The 9,849-nt window shown below is 44.7% G+C and overlaps 1 non-coding gene across 1 annotated transcript; it reads right to left on the bottom strand.

Annotated features, from left to right (window-relative positions):
* Nucleotides 1–1,198: 1,198 nt before the first annotated feature.
* Nucleotides 1,199–1,301, bottom strand: LOC147438004 (U6 spliceosomal RNA). The gene has a single exon (XR_015184991.1). It is a non-coding gene; the product is annotated as a U6 spliceosomal RNA (small nuclear RNA).
* Nucleotides 1,302–9,849: the final 8,548 nt, after the last annotated feature.

Below are 9,849 nucleotides of genomic sequence, written 5' to 3'. Positions count from 1 at the left end.
AGTGATCTCGGTTCACTGGCGCTTGCTTTTGCCTGGGGTGGGAGGCCCAAGACAGCTGCTCATCATCTGCTACTTCCATTTGGCATCGCTGCCATGCCAACTTATCTTATGGCGATAATCTTCATGATTCGGTGAGGCATGGATAACCATGCGTTGGATTCCTCAATGATATGTCGCAGTAGCCTTTTGCCTATATGCAGGGCGTATCCTTATTTGCTTCCACCTTGCGCCCCACCAGCCCCAAGGAGTTGGACATCCCAGATTCATTGGGCTTGTGGCATCTCAAATGATTCTACTCTCCCTCATTCAAAAGCTCACCAGACTCCTGTCTCACTGCATTTGAGAGAGGTGGTGCCTAGGGCTGATGCCGTCAGACGGAGAACACGACCGAGGCATCTCATGGTGGTGCAGAATTGGGATTACCGCTACCGACTCGAGGGAGTTACAATGAGGATATCGAGCTATCTGGAGGTGTCGGTACTTCTTCATCAGGACCAAGGTCGCACACCAGTGGAGCGGCAATTTCAGCGGTCGAAGGAGCACCCTAAAGAACAATGGTATTTACCAACTTCATCCTCGAAGTTGGTGGCTGTCTTATATCTCAGTAATTGAACTGGAAACTACTCGCAAAGCCACAACAAAACTTTGTCTCGAATGGATGGATGCTGTGGCACAAAATCAGCAGCCCTTGTGCTTGACCCACACCGTCGATGATGGAGCAGCAGAAGCCCCTGACCTGATTTCATTAGCCGCTACCCACCAATGTGAAACAGCAACTCACTCACCCGCTCTTCTGAGTATCTGGAAAAAGCAGCATCAATATGCATGCCTTCCACCATGGACCATGGTGGCTCTTGGTGGGTGGGATGTCGAGTATTGGGGTCCTGAGAGAAGTCCCAATGCCCCTCCCTCCATCAAGCAGGACTCTTTGTATGCACCGAAAACCTGCCCTTCCCTTCTTGCGGCCTGTCCTCTGTGGTTTCTTGTCTGTATGTAGCACAGATCCAAAGCTCTTGGGTGTTGAAAGAAACCCCTTGAGGCACAGGGCGAAGGGTCATGTCTGTAATTACAAACTGGCTGCGGGAGAAGGCGACTGGTGCTTTGAAGACCCACACGAGCCATGCGTGAAAGATGGAAAGGACAAAACAGGATCATCACACCTGAGCGGCCTTCCAGAGGCAGAGGCAGGAAACGGAAAAAAAATTTGGACCATTTCTCGATTTGTGCGTGTCATCCTTGCGCAGGGGCCATGTTAATCTTCTCTGTATCGTTCCAATTTTATCAGATGTCCCCGAAGGGACGAAAGCAACAACGTGCCTTCTTTGAGATACAAAGCCTGTAAACCTACATTTGCCTGCCCATGTGGGGCTGTTCTTTCTCCACGTGGCGGACGCACACTTTCCATCAAAGCCGTGAGCAACGCGCCTGGGCTTGCCCTTTAAGCTCACCGGAGACGGAGAGCTTCCTAGGAAAAGCTATGACAGCCCCATCAAAGTTCTAACATGCTACTTATTGGACTTCATCAAGCAACCATCCCCTTGGGACTCAAATGAGCTCTCTCTCCGACTAAGATGCCCCCGTGTGGGTCGACCCTTAGAGGCGAAGTGGTTTCTCTCCTGAATCACCAAGGCTATGTGCCGAGTAGTTGTATGTATAGCCAAGGTGAAGCACGGCATGTGAGAGGACTTGAAGGCAAAACAAAACATGTGACTCCCTCAATGATTTTCGTGTACATACCAGTGACCAGAAAGCAAATAGAGAAGCAAACATGCTCATTTAAACCCAGCCTAAGGAAAAAAAATTTAACACTGGATTGGTAATGGGACACTCTTATTTCCTCTTAACCAAGCAGCTTACCTAGAATCATTCAAAGAATTCAAATTGAGTTTTGAAGTGTTTTGCATCCACGAAGTTCTCTTATGAGCATGGTCACCATGAAACGCATTTCGGCGCGCCTATCATTAGACTTAAACTTTTCGTGGTGAAACACCAGGTTACAAGGGTGGAATGTTTTGGCCCTAAAACGTTTCGCGCTAACACCAATTATGAGCATACGAAAACTTGGCATTTTTTGGGCTATAAATTCCACATTTGACTTTGTGCTTGTTGGCAATGGGTTTTCAAGCTAGCTGTATCAAAAAAATGTGTGCCATTTTTGTCAAATTTTTCATAGTATTAGCAAACGACCATCCTAAAACTCGTCTTAGTTAGGGTTATAGTGCTAAATAGCTTTGAATAGTAGTCTCTGACATGTTTGCATGCTTCTAAGGATCACGGAATGTTTCTATTTCAAGTTATGTCCTTTCTATAAAAACATTCATGTGCAAATTTGTTGACAAATTTTGCAATTTGATTATTTTTTTTAGCATCTTAGATGCAGTATAAACACAATTTTAATTGTGCATATGGATTCCACATCATATAAACATGTTTCCTTGAGTTCAATTGAAGCACTTAATACCCCGTAGAGGGAATGATGCAAGGTTGGGGTTACATGCCGGTTTTACTAGGATCAAGATCATTTTGAGACACTCTTATATTTAGTTCAATGTTGTCCATTTGATAAGGGAAACATAGTAAATGTGTAGGTCACAAAAATTTCATTGAGATTGTTTTATGTGAGCATGTGTTGACAAATCTTCAAGAGATGATAAAGGCCCACATTATGGAAGCCAGGTTTTCATACAAGCAGTTTGAGTATCTTATAATTGTGTCTACCATTAGCATAATATGGAATGTTTTGAACAATTTCACATGAAAAGATGCTTTTATGTCATGTTAGGTTTTATTAGCCTAAGGAAAAAAATTTAACACTAGATTGGTAATGGGACACTCTTATTTCCTCTTAACCAAGCAATTACCTAGAATCATTCAAAGAATTCAAATTGAGTTTTGAAGTGTTTTGCATCCACAAAGTTCTCTTATGAGCATGGTCACCATGAAACGCATTTCGGCGCGTCTATCATTAGACTTAACTTTTTGTGGTGAAACACCAGGTTACAAGGGTGAAATATTTTGGCCCTAAAATGTTTTGAATCCTGCGCAAGCATAGGATATGTAATGAGATGTGCACGAGTACGGAGAGTTTGCTAGAGAAACCGTACAAAATCTGCGATACGACTCCTACGGAACGGGCATTGATTTTCGCGACATAGCACCTACATCTGTGAGAGAGAGAGAGAGAGAGAGAGAGAGAGAGAGAGAGAGAGAGAGAGAGAGAGAGAGAGAGATTATGCGTGAAGGTCCGATCAATATAGAGCCACGAATGAAAGCAGAAAAGGGCTTACAGACAGAAGACGACGGCATGGAGGAGATGCTGGATGCCTTCTTCCAGACAAGCGAGGAGAACGCGACCGAAGCAGCACCAGAAGCCGTGCGCCTATCTCCTGAAGACATGTTGAGGAAGTTGGCACGTCAACCAATCTATGAAGGCGCCAAAATATCTGTGCTTCGTACTTGTCTCGCGTTTTTGAATCTTCAGTCAGTGTACGGGTGGTCAGATGCAAGCGTCACTGCTTTGTTTAGGTATGTAATTTACAAAAGAGATTTTTCGATTGCAACGGTGATGTGCTCGGAGAGCTTTTTAATTTAATGTGGCTTAAACAGGTTATTGCTCGGCGATCGTGAGGTGGAGGTGGTGGTTGCTGTGGAGGAGGGTCCACAGATGCTTCGACCCCTCCTCGCTCATGACCCCCGTCTTACCCAGGCACACCTCTCGACACACCTCTTGGCACACCTCGGACACCTTGGGGGGCACACGATCCTAGTGCCTCCAAGCTCTATACTGTACGAGGAGATGGTTCTGTTGACATGGATAGAGTCGGGACTGAGATGCGACAGCGGATTCGCCAGCTCATGGAGCTGCAGTTTTCGACTAGCATTCTGACTTCTTGGGATCAGCAAGACAAGGAAAAAGTCACTTACATAGTGGAGACCATCCTGACAGAGTACCAGCCTGCTCCGGGTTCTTCCGTTGTTTCGGCGCGGTGGATCAAGGGTGTTTCACGGGACACCATCAAACATCGACGAGATGCAGCTCGGAAGGCTTTCAGGACCGGCTCGCCGAATCCTTCGGGCATCCCACACGAGACGTGGCTGTAGATCAGGGAGGATGAGCGGACAGCGGCCACGCGGTTCAGATAGCAGCGTGAGGCCGCGTAGGTACGACAGATGACTAGGGGGACATCTCATCTTCGCAGCGGAGGCTTCGACACCTTCCGCTATGAGTTTGTGAGTTTCTAATCCAATCTTAACTATGGCGTTTTTTAAAACGCGATGAATCATGTATTCTTATTACTTTGATTTTTGTATAAACGTAGAATCTTGCGATGCATCGAGCTCCATCACGCGAGGAGGAGTCAGATGGATATCGCAGAGGTATCTATGAAGTACTGAATGATCTTGAAGCTTCAGGAGAGCCTGTAGACGGGAGGCCTTACAATCTCACTGATCGCTTGAGGTGAGACGTTAATATGTGTGAGTTGATTTAATTAAGTCAGTATATGTGAAGTAATATCAATACTAATTTTGTGAGTTGTCCTATGTGCAGGGTGCGACGCCTAGTCATTAGTGGACCAGATTTCATCTATATGCTTTGTGAGACACAGACACGCTTCTGTGTCTCTTTTTTGTACAAACAGTTAGTGTTCAGACAGTTATTGTTTCCCTTATGGTTATGATTATTGTCATTGTCATTGTATAGACAGTTATTGTTTCTCTTTCTGGTTAAGCTTATGGTTATTGTTAATTTTGTTTATAGTTATGGTTATCTGCATTATGGTTTTGATCAAAGTGGTTATAGCCGGTTATGGTTTTAAGTTATGGTTATGGTTCGTTATGGTTATGCTTTTAAGTTATGGCTATGCTTTTCAGTTGGTACGGTTGTCTTTCATTGGCCTTAAATCTCATGTGAGATCCTACATGGATAGCATGTAGGAGGCGTATACATGATATGGTTTTTTTTGAAAAGTTTATGTAAAAACAAAGGGAACTCTGCCAAAATTTCTGCGCGCGGGAGCATGGTTGCTATTTTGGTGCTGCTCGCTTTCTTGGGCAGAGGGCAGAAAGTCTGGTTGTGGCTGTGTCCATCTTTTAACTGGGCACAGGCCAGGCTACCTGCCCTCTGCCCAAGAAAAAAAAATTCTGCTATGGTCGTCGCTATGAGCGTAGCTATCCGCGTCGCTAATAGCGACTGGTTTCACAGCGACGGGTATAGCGACGGGCAGTGTCGATATATGCGTCGATAACACCTGTTTTTGTTGTAGTGTATCCATATGTACAAAAGGTAACATGCCAATCTAAGGATAAGGGAAGTAGGTGTTTCTTGTATGGTACAGTCTCCAAGGGATCAATCTAGAAGATGAGGCATAGGAACTACTGCTCCCGTGCACTTTGAAGAGCAACCATCACACCACAAATCCGAAAGACAAGGCAACCACCAAAATAACTAAGGAAAAACATCGGCCAAGATAACAACTGCATTGTGGGCTCCATCACATCATCCAAAACCTCAAGAAATGGGCAAGGGAAACCTAGGATTGAAAGACACCTTTTGTGGTACTCCGCTGAATGGAGCATCGTTAGTCGATTAAAGATAATAACCCGGAAGCCCTCTCTGAAAGATAAGTATCCTCAAAAGTACGCTCTGAGGTAACAAGTGACTCAACCCACGTTGGAATAGAGCAAACAGTGACACTGAAAGCTCAAGAGCTAAACCTGAGAGCTCACACTAAGATAGGAAGTCCCCCTCCCGCTCAATCCTGGGAAAGAGAATAAGTACCACCAGAAAGAAATCTAAGACAACGTGGAGTAGAACTGCTTCCTCTGAAAATGAATAGCAAAGCCTAAATCTCATGAAACTCGAGGCTCCCAGAGAATCACACCATCGATAAACTCAAATTGCAAAGAACAGGAAGACTTGAAAGGTCGTCACCTGAGGATCATGTTTGCCAAAGAAGCTATCGGGGTCCAAAAAGACCTAGCTACTCAAGAAAACGCCCTTGAGATCAAACCAAATGTGCACCATATCTCTGCATCTGCCAAGATCAAACCGGTTGATACAATCCAATACAATATGCCAAACTGCATACATACTCGGAATAGCACATATATTGCCACCGTTGTAACTTGCTTCCTTAAAATCTTCATCATAAAATTGTCCTTTGTACTTGTGCTGAAAAGAATATAGTTCCCACAACTGAACTGTGCAATCAATATCCAATACACAACATAACTCCATTCTCAAACCGAGAGTAAAGGAATCGGCTTGGGGAACTAGCCCGTGAAGAACGTTGGGGCTGATTTGTAGCATGCCAGAAAACTAGGCACAAAATTGCAAGGGAAGAACGTGCTATCTGCACACTTGAAGAAGGGCTGCTCCCAAGGTTGGATCTCTCCAAAGGGATGTACGGAAGAAGCATCCAAATGTTGTTGATTGTGAGAGTAGGAACTAGATGTCCCCACTAACTACCGACACCCTGTGCAAACATGTCATCCAAAGGATCTCGACAAATTTGTCGTCGATCATCAAGAAAAACTGTCCATAAAGGGTTGTAAACCTGTCCCAAAACTAGTGTAGGTTAGCTGACAAGGATCATAAACTATCCCACAACTAATACTGACAAGCTCACAAGAGGACAAGGAAATGGCCAAATCTGTAGGGCCACACTACTACTGGGGAAAGGAGAAAACATGGAGAAAGGAAGGGCCCATACTCCAACATAACCTCCTCATACTATTTTCATTGTTGGCTAAGGGTATGGCACCACATGCTCCACTTCTACACCTCATCCTAAGCAAGTCAAATGATCAAACAAGAAGTGGTTATGGAGGTAGAAGTCAAAGCCAACTCCAACACATGCACTGGAACATGTACCTGAACTGCTGCATACCGGATAAACAAGAGTCTACTGAAGCTGAACTGGAACTTCCATCCATAGATGGAAAATAAATAATCATGGAACATCCCCTGCTTCAGGTCGGGAAGAAATCCCACTCTGTCATCTATAATCCACAATCTGGAACAAAAGTGCAACTGAATCATCAACTTGCTACCTAAGGGATAGGAAGCTCCGTCGACAGTTACAAGAAAGACGTGCATTTGCAAAAGGCAAAGCAAATTCGCCAATCCATCTTCTCAAAGAAAACACAATGATAGAAAGCTCCTCCAAAAGGGATGAAGAAGATCCTACTGTTGTCCAAACACTTCTCTCTGAAGAAGAAGCCAAAAATGAGTCCCCCTCTGGATCCAACAACCGCATGCTTGCTCTCCTTGCTAGAAAGCATGGTCACATGACTCCATTTGGGATAAATAAGGCAATCCAACACTGCTACACATCCTGCAGTCTTTATTGAGTTCCCCTCGGTGAAGAGAGGTCGGGGTAATCAAGGGTAAAGGCGAGGAAGTCGTAGAGGAAGATCCAAGGCCTCCACATACCCAAAGGTGCCCCAAACTTGGAGAGAAAAAAAATAACAGCAAGTTTCTTCTCTCTTAATCATGTCCAAGACCGCACCGGATCAGCCATATTTGAGCACTCAGGTGGTCGTAACACCATAGAGCTCTGATACCATGGGAAAGGTGGCAGCAAAAGATGCAATGAGGACAACACCTTGCTCGTGATCCAATGGGTACCTCGACTCCGATCTAGAACACCTGCAATTTCAAACATATGAACAAGACACACTTATGGAGAAAAGAGATCACATAGGTAGAATGAGACACGACATCTGAGAATGAGAGAGAGAGAGAGAGAGGGTTCTGGGAAAGTCTCTCCATGCTGATAACAATCTACTCATACAAGTGACCAAGGGTGGTCCAACATAAAAATGACATGCCAATGGACAGACCCGAGGACACACACAACTATGACTGCTACTACTGACATTGCTAATTTCTCTTGCACACGAGACCACTGATACAACCTCAACATGTGAGGACACACACAACTGTGACTGCTACTGACATTGCCAATTTCTCCTGCACACGATACCACTGATACGGCCTCAACATGTGCATCACCTCCAACATGCTATGAGAGCATAGATCTGGTGCATCTCCTCTAGGCTAGATCTAGATGTGGATCTAGATCTTGATCGAGGAGATTGGCTACTGCATGGACACAAAGCCTGTGAAAGGATGCCCTAAAGTGGTATTGCACCATTGAGATGAACTCTGAGCACCATTCCTACTACCCAAGGAAAATGTTGGGCTGCTCCTCCTTTGCTAACAGCCAACTGCGCCAAAAACATAGGTGAGGGTGTTGGCCGTTGGGTTGTCCCTCCTATGCCTGCTAGCTGCCTGGCCTCAAAGGGCTACCCCCTTGGGTGCCCAATGAAGGGTGCCCCTAGCTGGGACTGATCTGATCTAAAATTTCATTGAGATTGTTTTATCTGAGCGTGTGTTGACAAATCTTCAAGAGATAATAAAGGCCCACATTATGGAAGCCAGGTTTTCATACAAGTAGTTTGAGTATCTTATAATTGTGTCTACCATTAGCATACTATGGAATATTTTGAATAATTTCACATAAAAAGATGCTTTTATGTCATGTTAGGTTTCCAAACTACTGTTAAAATATAAAACACTCAAGAGACATGGTCTTGTCAAAGGTGGCAGCGGAAGATGCAATGAGGAAAAGACCTGGCTCATGATCCAGTGGGTACCTCCACTCCCATCTAGAACACCTGCAATGCCAAACACATGAACTAGGCACACCTGTGGAGAAGAGAGATCACATAAGTAGAATAAGACAGGAAATTTGAGAATGAGAGAGAGAGAGAGAGAGAGAGAGAGAGAGAGAGAGAGAGAGAGAGAGAGAGAGAGAGAGATCTGGCAAAGGCTCTCCATGCTAATAACAATCTACTTATACAAGTGACCAAGGGTGGTCTGACATAGAACTGACATGCCAATGGATAGATCCGAGGACACACACAACTGTGACTACTACTGACACTGCCAATTGCTCCTGCACACGAGACCACTGATACGGCCTCGACATGTGCATCACCTCCAACATGGTCTGAGAGCATAGATCAGGTGCATATCCTCTATCATAAAATCTAATATCTACCTATTCCTAAAATACTTTCTCATATTGAACTGATCATTTAATATGGGAGAGATAAATGGAAACAAGAGGTAGAATATAGTCATGTGGCTACAGATCTATCTCAACATGAGGCCAATGGTAAAGGGGTCGAAATGAGAGATAGTCTGTCAAAGAGCAAGGCTACCAATGGAGCTTAAAAGATCTTAGGGTTAGCTTCATTAAGACGTCCAAAAGTTAGTGTTAAAAGTCCTTAGATCTAGGACCATAGTCAAGCTAGGTCTGAGCTTGAGGTGAGAACCCGGCCCAAGCTCGAGGTGCTTGTCCTACTTGAGGTGCTTGTAGTGCTTGATGTGCTTGATTAAGGTGCTTGAGTTACTTGACCTATTGCATGATTAAGGTGCTTGAGGTGCTTGACCTGCTGCATGATTAAGGTGCTTCAAGTGCTTTGACATGCTTGCCTGAGATGCTTGTGGGAACACCCCTAGTCCAAGTGCTTAGTCATGCTTGATGACTAAGGTACTTGAGCACCAAAGGTCAAAAATATCCCTACAAAGAGGGGGGCGAGCCCTTTTCTTAGGGGACTAGAGAGAGAACACACACACACACACTCTCAAGGAAATCCCAAGCTTAAAGAGGCAACAGGGACACATGTCAAACCCCTACCCATGTTACCTCCATGAGGTGCTTGAACCCTATTGGCTAGGATTAAAAGGGGTCCAATGATAATTTACAACAATTATCTAATTGTTTTTGCATTTATCAAGTCCTCTCTCTCAAAGGGGAAAGGGGGACACTTGTCCCA

The sequence above is a fragment of the Adiantum capillus-veneris genome, chromosome 17 (genome assembly GCF_014529385.1).
Source record: "Adiantum capillus-veneris isolate H3 chromosome 17, ASM1452938v2, whole genome shotgun sequence".
NCBI lineage: Eukaryota > Viridiplantae > Streptophyta > Polypodiopsida > Polypodiales > Pteridaceae > Adiantum > Adiantum capillus-veneris.
This window is presented reverse-complemented; position numbering and strand designations above follow the sequence as displayed.